Raw genomic sequence first — 10,417 nt, 5'->3', positions numbered from 1 at the left:
TCTCAATAACAATAGTCATTTAAATAAATTTACTTTCATGGAAAACTATTTTTAATATATCTATGAAAATATTCTCAATAATAATAAAAAAAACATTTATTCTTTTGTTATTAGTCTAAATTCTCTAATAACTAAAAAAGAATTTTTGCATATATATACTTTTCTCTAAAATTTAATATAAAATGTAAACTAACTAAATTATAAATAATATAATTACCTAAATTTATAGTTTCAAATTAAAATTAAAATTATATAATATTTAAATAATTTAACATAAAATATAAACTAATATTAAAAAAATTATCCTTTATAACCAAAAAAAAATTATATTCTTATATTTATAATTTCAAATTTCAAATTTAAATTTAGTCTATATTCATTATTTCTAATAACTCCATGTATCCAACTCATCTCATATTAAATTATTTCTAATAACTCTACATGTATCCAACTCATCTCATATGAAATTAGATAATTTGTTTATTAATTTTAAATTTATTTGTCATTACTAGTGATTCACTATTTCCAAAATCATATATATATATATATATATATTCACTTATATATAAATATAGATAATTTTGAAAAAATATAATATATAGATAATTTTTAAAAATATATATAACATATAAATAATAACAAAATTTATTTAATTTATTATTTCATAATTATAATTATTTTTTTCATATAATTTTCTTTTAAAAATTTTAACTATTTAAATTTAATAATTATTTAATTACTATTTAGTTTAAAAATTTAATATTTACTTTTCCTTATTATTGTGCTCTTTTCTTTATTTTCTTTCCTAGTGACGAGTCAAATATCTAATATAAATTTTAATCGATAATACTGAATTTAGAAATTAAATTAAAAATCCAATTATTAATAAAAAATCTTAATAAAGACCTGCATATCCCCATGATTATATTAAAGATATAAATGTTAAAAATGCTTAAATGGGTAATTATTTATCATTTCCTTAATGTTGTATTAATTTTTTTGTTAATTATAATTTTAAATGAAAATATTTTAAAAGATTAATTAAAATTTTAAATATTTATTTTCGAGTTTTAATTTGTTTTTTAACAAAAAGATTTAACGGATTTTGATTTTTTCCCATTGTTATTATATATATATATATATAATTTAAGTATAAAAAAGTTGAAATAAATGGGTTCTAGAATTTCTAGAGGGTGTTCAAGAATGGAATTGTATATGTATATGACATTGAGATGTTATCATTGAAATAGATATGATCTACTCACAATGAGATATTATTACTAGGATAATGATTATATACTCACAGGGGATGTTGTCACCAACATAATGATGATTTATCTTCAATGTGGTAATGCTTTTGGACATCTTTTGAGATAGTTGAATTCCTCTAGAATGACTTACATTCCCAAGCTCTCCTTATGAAGTTTGAACTTATAATCTAGTAAGAATTAATCTCCACTCAAACCAATTGATCCACTGATCATAAATAATAACACTTATATAATTATTTTTAAAACAGTATGAAATTTAAGACTAATAAATTTTCCTGGTTCATGATATTATATTTAGCCTTCTTGAAACTTATATAATTTATTTAAAAAAAAATTACACACATTTTTGAAGCAACTTAAAACATAATTAATTAAACTTTAAAACATTTCATAATTTATAATTTTAAAATTAAATATAATATAATAGTCATTTCCTTATTATCTTTATTAAAGTTAAATATATTTAATGGAGCCTAAAGTTAAAATTAAATGTTATATGGATATTAAAAAAAAACACTAAAAGACTACGATGGTTGTTATTGTTTCAAGTAAATTTGATTGAAACCCAACTTGTTAGATTAGAAATTAGCGAATTTTCTTTCATCATTAAAAAATAATAATAATAATAATAAAATTATTATTCAAATTAAATTAAAATATTATAAATTTAATTTGATAAATATTATGTAATTTTTAATATTATGAATTTTTAAGAATAAAATAATATTATTGAAATATAACTAATATTAATTCTAAAAAAAATTTATCAACATCATTTTTTTAATATTTCTTTCTAATGTACCTGGATGCGGGTGAAATAAATGAGACTTAATGATTTATCGGACAGACGGACGAGCTTGGTACTGCCAAATGTAGACCAGCACGACAATCCAGAAGTTCATTTGGTTCATGAGCACGACAATACAGAAGTTCATTTGGTTCTTGATGGATATTCTGTAGAGAAAAAGATTTGGCATGGTCTATGTATTTACTGCTCACCTCGTCCAAGGTAATGTGATGGCTATTATAACTATGGCATTCTGGGCTATCCTTCCCTGCTAGCGTTCCACCTTCTTGTCTCTGGCCAAAGCTGGATGCGGGTCTGTGGGGCAGGCTGGTCTCTGAAAACAAAAGTAAATTCTCTGTGTGCATTCTGTTCTCTGTTTATCTCATGCTCGGGATAGTTGTGCGTTTCGATAGCAGATTTGTCTCTGGAATCATTGGTCAGCTCTCAAATTCCATTCGACCTGTGCCGCTCTCCCTGCACTTACTGGTCTGCTGTCTTTGTCTAAAGTCGTTTCCTGTGTTCTATAACTACTCTCTTGTATCTGCCTCTGATTCCTTGTGTTGTATAACTACTCTCTTATATCTGCCTTTCCTTAATCTCCTCATCATGGTACGCCACAGTAGGAGAAGCGGTTTCGAGGGGAATCAACAGCGTGGCAGACCACAGGCAACCCGCTCTGTGAATCCTGCTCGCAGACCTTCTTCGTATCATGGGTTTCAGAGCAATCATTTTACTTTTCAAAGCAATCTTAATAGGCATGTAATCACTACCAATATCACTATTCTCTTCTCTAAAGAAGAATCTCCGCCTCCAATTAGTGTGCATATGATGTCTGAGCCTCCTCAGGGGGCGTTCAGAGAGGTCGACAGTCAGAGCAACATGCAGGTAATGGCAGGGGAAAGCCTCGAGAAAGGTAAGGGGGAGAGGCTTGAAAGGAGCGACACTCCCAGTGCCTCTCTGCCTCCAGATGCCGTTGGCCAGAGGAACGGGGAAGATAATGATAGTGACTCGTGTCCCCTGTTGAGGCACCCAAGTGACGAAAATGTTGGATATGATGATGAATGGGAGGATAATGCTTGCCTGGTGGTGGAGGAGCCTCAGAATGAGGATGCAGCAATTTGAGGATATCCGGGCCCATTCCATTTCAGTTTTGTGGATGCCTAATATGATCAAGTTCAAGTGGCTATGGATGCAGTTTTGGTTCGGCCTCTTCAGACAGGGGGTCTTATTTCTCTCCATGATATGCGGCAATGTAAAGATCTTCTGGAATTTTGAGCAATGTCTTGGTCTAGCTCTTTGGTCATGTGCTCTAGACAGACGGTTATATCACCTCTTCTTCATGTTATCTTGGTTAATTCTTGATGTCTATATCTGTGTCTATATCTGCACTCTTGCTTATGTAACTGGTTCTCCTTCACATAAGACAATTTTTGATATTCTGAGTGCTCTCGGATGATGATTCCCGAGGCCTCGCCCCCTTGTATTTTTACTTTGTTTTACAGTTAATAGAATTAGCATTTGCTGAGAAAAAAAAAATTCTTTCTAACGTTCCTCATCATTAATTTCAACATCATTTCTCTTACATATATTTACACATATATTATTATTATATTTACACATATTATCATTAAGTTCAAAACCACTCTTTTTAATATAACTTTTCATTAATATAAAAATCAATTAACATAGCTTTCCATTACTACCAACATCAAATGTTTAACATTCTTTGACCATTAATTTCAATATCATTTCTCTTACACATGTTCTCATTATTTTCAAAACCACTTTTTTTAATAAATTTTTTATTAATGGAAAAATCAATTAACATAGCTTTCCATTAATGCCAATCTCAATTAATTTTAATGTTTTATTAATAATATGAGACATTATTTTATTTAATATTTTTATTTGATTTTTTTTCACAATCTTATTTGATGATGATGATGGTTAATGTCCACTAAGACAAAATTTTGGTCTATCCGATCTAAAGAAACAAATCATTTAGTTTGATTTAAGATTTTATTCCTATGCTCAAAAAGCTTGGAGAGAAGCTTCCAGAGCTCACTATAATTTTGACATCCTAAAAGTCTAGGAAGTTCAATGTTGCAACAAAGATTATGAAATTGAGATCTAATGTGGTTGTACACTGGACACTCTAAGAGGAAGTGATTTTCATCATTGATGTTCATATTCTCACAGAGATGGCAGATCCTTTCCATCCATGGTGTTTTAGGAACTGCCCAACGACCAGTTTCACTATGGAGCTCATGAGAGTTCGTTCTAATCTTGGCTATATTAATTTTCTTCTTTGAGCTAGTTAAAATAGAGAGATACTTTTGGTCTTCTAGGGTGGGGTTGATGACCTCCTTATAATATCTTAATTTTCTTTCACGTGCTAAATCTTTCTCACACCACATTTTTCTTTGAACTTAGAAGTAACAATATTTTTAATGTTATTAATGTTTTGCAATGCAACATTCTCGTCGATCTTCCAATGGTTTAACCATGGTGTCTTTATACCAACCTCGTTTGAGACTTAGGTGGTTTTGGCTGGAATTTAAAACTAGCTTAAAAAACTTATAGAATTTAAATCATAATTATTTGTAGTGATTACATTTTCTAATATGTTTCTAAAAAATAATAAATTTTCTTAATATTAATAAAAATATATTTCTTTATAATTAACCAATTCATTATTAATAATTAAGGCATATATTTATTTATAATTTAATAATAATTTATATAAAAAAATTAATAATTTCAAATATATTAGTATAAAAAAACATAATATTACAATTTCATTTAATAATAATTTATATAAAAAAATTAATAATTTCAAACATATTAATATAAAAGAAAAACATAGTAATAAATTTTTCTATACTATAAAATAAATTATAATTTATATTTAATAATAATTTATATAAAAAAAATTACTAATTTCAAACATATTAATATAAAAGAAAAACAAAGTAATAAATTTTTCTATACTATAAAATAAATTAAAATTTATAATTAAAAATAAATTATTTAATTTAATTTATAATTTAATTAGTATAAAATTAATTAATCAACATAAATATATTTTAAATATTTTAGTTTTATGTCCTTTTAATTGGTTAGATTAACTGGTCAAGTCCCTTTCAAAGTATCTTTACTATTAATTGGTTAAATTAATTGGTCAAGTCCCTTTCAAAATATCTTTGCTAATTAGATCACTCGTTCAATTATCTCGATCACAACACTGTCTAGGTCAAATTCCATAACTGAGGCAACAAAAATAATCCCTAGTGTGAATCGATTTCTGAGATTCCTGAACCACATAAAAAGAATATATATTTATATATATAATTTTAAAATTAATTAATCGTTGAACCAATATTAAACCATTAACATGCACATTCAATTTTGCCCCCCAGATTTATTGGTGAGTGGAGAATACGATCATAAAGCGGCCACCTAATATTCAAGAAAATTCGAAAAGGGAAAGTGTACCAGTCTTATCTAATATTCCATTGCCATTAAAAGTATCAGCAATATTCCATTGCCATTAAAAGCTGATAATGGACGGTTAGAAATATACAATCTGCACCACTAACGCTAACCCTAATTCACTGTCCTTCGACAAATGGTATCGTCTCCATAGCATTCCGGCCATGGATAGGCGGTGGCTTTCCCTGAAGTCCGTTCCTGACAGGGGACTGCTTCCATCGATTCTCTTTAGGTTTTCTGAATGCTTGAAGTATAATACCCGAAATCTAGGTCTTGGTGTTTTGTTTCGTTGTGTTCTGTGACTTTACCGTGTTGGGTGTGGATCTAATAATAGATTTCATTACACAATACAATCTCAGAACCTGTGTTTTGGTGTTTTGCTTCGTCTCAATTCGTGTTTTTATTGCACTGGTCTGGACTCTGGATCTAATTTTAGTTTTCCTTACAGTATTCTCCAACGCGCTGAAGTTTCATCTGTCTCAATAGGGATTTTTGGGATTCGTAATTTTCCACCGACATATCCTGGGATTTATAGTTGGGTGACAACGAGAGAGAGCACGCCTGTGGACATTCATAGACATTCGTGTAAAATAGTGCCCGCAGGCGTGCTCTCCTGTTGTCACCCGAATTTTGTTCATGAGCTCTCTGTGAGTATAAAGTATCAATCAGCATCAATCAGCTGTTTAAATTCAAGGAGTATAGTTATGTGCAGCCATGTTGAGCGATTTCTATTTACAGACGGACGACGAGCTTATTAAAAAAAAGGCAGAAGCGTGCTTCACCGAAGAAAAATTCGCAGAAGGCGACGCTGTTTCACGAATTCCGGTAAGTTCTCTTGACTTGTCATCATTTGTAATGAGAACTCCAGATTTCGATGCTGTTTGTCACTCCATCTCTTCGATTGCTATAATAACCCTAGATTTGTATTGTCTAATAAGAACCCTAATAAGAACCCTAGTTGCTTACTTAGACGCCTGTCAATACTCAAATTTTGTTCTGTTAATGTCGAATTTTAAAATAGCCAAGTGGCATCTCTATAATATAGACACAATTCAGAAAAAAATTGATCACTAAAAAGCAAAATAGGATTCGAACAGGGGGGATCTTCTATATTCTAAAGTATAAAGTATAGCAACTAGTTCAAATAAGCCAAACTGAGACCCTTATCTATTTTACTTTTCATGGCCTTCATTATCTACCACATATTCATATTTTAATTGATTGGAGCAAAACCCTTTTTCAATTTTAAAACACTGGGTGAAACGTTTGTAATACTCTACTATTAGATGTAGTAATATTCCCTTTGTGTGGTCACACTTATCCAGAATTGAAAGTTCCATGTAAGTAATCATGATCGGTATTGAATACTAGAGGGACTGTTGGAAACTGTAACCTGTACAGTAACTCTATGTTTACAGTGGGAGAAGGGAGGTGCTCTTACAGCCTTCATTGATGAGATGTTTAGTAAATGTCTGAGAAAAAAATGAAAACTAGCAAAGGGTTTATCTATCTTCTTCGCTATCCATCTTAACCAAGGATAATAATTTTTCCTTCAAGAGATAATTGATAATTTTTCTTTTCCCTTTGGTTGCTATTAGTTTAATAGCTAATCGCTGGGTTTCTAATCTGTCGTATCGAGTGAGGTTTCAGGTTGAGGTTTTTGGGCTGTGTCCTTTCATGCTATCAGAACTCTTTGCCTCACTCCGTCCACTGGATTTGCACATTTAAAAAGGTTGATTGTGGTTCTTGGAATACAATTGTTGGTGTTTTGTTCGTGCAAGTAGTTTCTATTGGTAGGATAAGGTGTCCAGTGCTGGATTTGCAGATTTAAAAAGGTTCATTGTGGCTCTAGGAATGTAATTTTTCTGTTTGTGCAAGTATACTGGTGGAGCTACATGCAAATCAATTCTAAACACTTAAACTTCAGAGGCAGCCTGAGAGGCCTGTGTTGGTGATGGGATTTGCTTTCATATTGCTTGTATCCTTTTCCAAAAATTTGAACAAGGGTAGGACTACTACTTGCAAATCAACACCAAATTCCAAACACCAAAACTCCAAAACTCAAAACACCAAAACTCCAGTAAGTTTCAACACCAAAACTCCAAACACCAAAACTCCAGTGGGATTTTTTGTTGATAAGATGTACTCCCTTAGGTGTTTTTGTCGATAAGACGTTTAGTGCCTTGATTAAAAGCTTGGATCTTTATTCCAATGGGCCGGAGGTGAACGTGAAGAGCATCAGATCGTCCTTCCTGCACGATTGTAGCCTTATTTGTGTTTCAGAAGATGATTTTTTTAGCTTTTCTTCTTAGCCCCCTGGGATCCACAGTTAGAAAATTCTTATTTTGTTATGGAAGTGAATCTGCAGATTGGAGGATTACTATGATAAATGCACTCAAAGATAAGACACTTTGAACTCTTAATAAAGACGTTGGTGAATCCAGGAATCCAGCATGGTGATCCACGAAAGGAGATGGGAAGGACCAAGCTTCAGCCAGCAAGAGACATAATTGATAAAGCCGTAAGAGATTTGTTGATAAAAATACCCTAATAGAGTTGTGGAAGCAATCAGAGAAGGGTGGTAAATATGCATAGGTTTATAAATGAAAAGTGATGAGCTTGGATCCCAGCCTGAAAGCCCTAAGTAAGAGATTTGTTCATAAAATTACCCTTATAGAGTTATGGAAGCAAAGCAACAAGAGAAGAATTATAAAGATGCATACTTTTATAAATGAAAAATGATGAGCATGGATCCCAGTCTGTAAGCCCTAAGTAAGAGAGTCTGTAAGCCCTAAGTAAGAGATTTGTTGATAGTAATACCCTAATAGAGTTATAAATGAAAAATGGTGAGCATGGATCCCAGTCGATATGCACTAAGGGAAATTTGCTGATAGTAATACCCTAATAGAGTTATGATATGCACTAAGTAAGAAATTTGCTGATAGTAATACCCTAATAGAGTTATGATAGTAATACCCTAATAGAGTTATGATATGCACTAAGTACCCTAATAGAGTTATGATAGTAATACCCTAATAGAGTTATGGAAGGAATCAGAGAAGGATTATAAGGATGCATACTTTTATAATGAAAGATGCATACTTTTATAAATGAAAGTGATAAGCTTTGATCCCAGTATGAACGCCCTAGGCAAAAGATTTGTGGTTAAAAATGCCTTAATAGAGTTATGGAAGCAATCAAAGAAGGATTATAAAGATGCATACTTTTATAAATGAAAAGTGATGAGCTTGGATCCCAGTCTGAAGAGGTAGGACTTTGAACTAATTGTTATTGTGGAGTTATGGAAACAATCAAAGAAGGATTATAAAGATGCATACGACCCCATTTTGAATGAAAAGTGATGAGCTTGGATCCCAGTCTGAAGAGGTAGGACTTTGAACTAATTGTTATTGTGGAGTTATGGAAACAATCAAAGAAGGATTATAAAGATGCATACGACCCCATTTTGAAGAGGTAGGAGGCTAATGGTTAGTGTGGAAGGTAAAGCCCCATCTCATTTGAAGGCCTTCCAGGAGTCTAAAAAGAGAGTTATACTACTTGATCCTTGAGCCTTCGAACGAACATCTGAGCGATTATGTACATGTTTTGCATGATAAGTCGATGGTGATATTAAGAAGGGATATGCTTACGCAACTAAGGATAAGCCTTTTCATGGTCTCATAGAAATAAAGAAGAAATGCTCATTATTATTCTGAACATAGTGATATAATTGAAAAGCGTAAAGACAAAAACCATTTCCTATGCCATTATTGTCGTGGAAAAAGAAAGCTTAATTGAATTGTTTAAAGAAAATTTAAGATTAGAAAGAGAAATATAAAACCCCTGAGGACAACTAGTAGATCCACAGAAGCACGGATTTGTCCCTTTTAGTTAAAAGCCATGTTGTCTTAATTTTGGTTTCTTTGGAATATTCAATTTTGTACTGTTCAAAGCTAGGGTTTATACTATAAAGTAGAGCTGATATTTTTGTACTGTTCAAAGCTAGGATTTATGGTATAAAGTAAGAGGTGATATCGATTTTGTACTGTTCAAAGCTAGGGTTTTATACTATAAATTAGAGCTGATATTTTTGTACTGTTCAAAGCTAGGGTTTATAATATAAAGTAGAGCTGATATGGAAAAGAGTTGGAAAATATTTTCAGATGTAAAAGTCATGTTTTGAACAGTGATTTTAGAATTAAAGGATTTTAGCACTACCTTTGTTAGAATGGATATTGGGTTCGTGGCATCCTACAGCGTATAAATATTCAAATTTTCATGAACAGATAAATTTTAATTCAAATATTATTAATGTAAATAAAATGGAATTTTCAGTCCTAGGAACTGAGGTTGTTCATGAGACAGTTATATTTTTTAAAATGTTGTCTCTTGCTATAAGTCACCGGACAATCAGATATCTATATAAACATACGACAGGCAAGTTACCAGTTTGCTTTTGAATTTTTTAAAATATGTTTTTTTGTGGTTACGCGTTAATCTTATTTCGATAAACGCACGTGTTTAGGTTTAGTTAGCTGTTTGTTCTTTCAAGTTTTTGGTTTTTTCAATACTAAAAAACTTTATTTCATGTTATTACTTTCACAGATATGTGGTTATTGAACTCATAATTATTGAACTCATGATTAGGGGACAAGCTCATTCTACCCCATGACGGATGATGGGTCTCTAATTGATATTTTCATTCATTTTTAAAATAAATTATGCACTAAATAGAATCTAGGTTTTAATAATAAAAAATGTGTCTAGGTTTTAATAATAAAAAATGTGTGAGCAAAATGTTTAAACTTTATACTTTATAAAAGATATTTCTAAGAGATGACTTAAATAAAACTATTTGAAAAATTAT

At 30.9% G+C, this 10,417-nt stretch overlaps 1 long non-coding RNA gene across 3 annotated transcripts; it reads left to right on the top strand.

The window, feature by feature from the left end:
• Positions 1-5,530: 5,530 nt before the first annotated feature.
• On the top strand, positions 5,531-10,217 carry LOC149224537 (uncharacterized). 3 transcript variants are annotated; one of them, XR_016249076.1, is made up of 3 exons: positions 5,531-6,197; positions 6,289-6,375; positions 7,201-10,217. It is a non-coding gene; the product is annotated as an uncharacterized LOC149224537 (long non-coding RNA). The 3 variants fall into 3 exon arrangements; XR_016249078.1 differs by having other exon boundaries at positions 5,532-6,375; positions 7,995-10,217; XR_016249077.1 differs by having other exon boundaries at positions 5,533-6,375.
• Positions 10,218-10,417: the final 200 nt, after the last annotated feature.

This window comes from Pinus tabuliformis, chromosome Q, assembly GCF_031772625.1.
Source record: "Pinus tabuliformis cultivar Carrire ecotype Pingquan chromosome Q, CPIR1, whole genome shotgun sequence".
Classification (NCBI taxonomy): domain Eukaryota; kingdom Viridiplantae; phylum Streptophyta; class Pinopsida; order Pinales; family Pinaceae; genus Pinus; species Pinus tabuliformis.
This window is presented reverse-complemented; position numbering and strand designations above follow the sequence as displayed.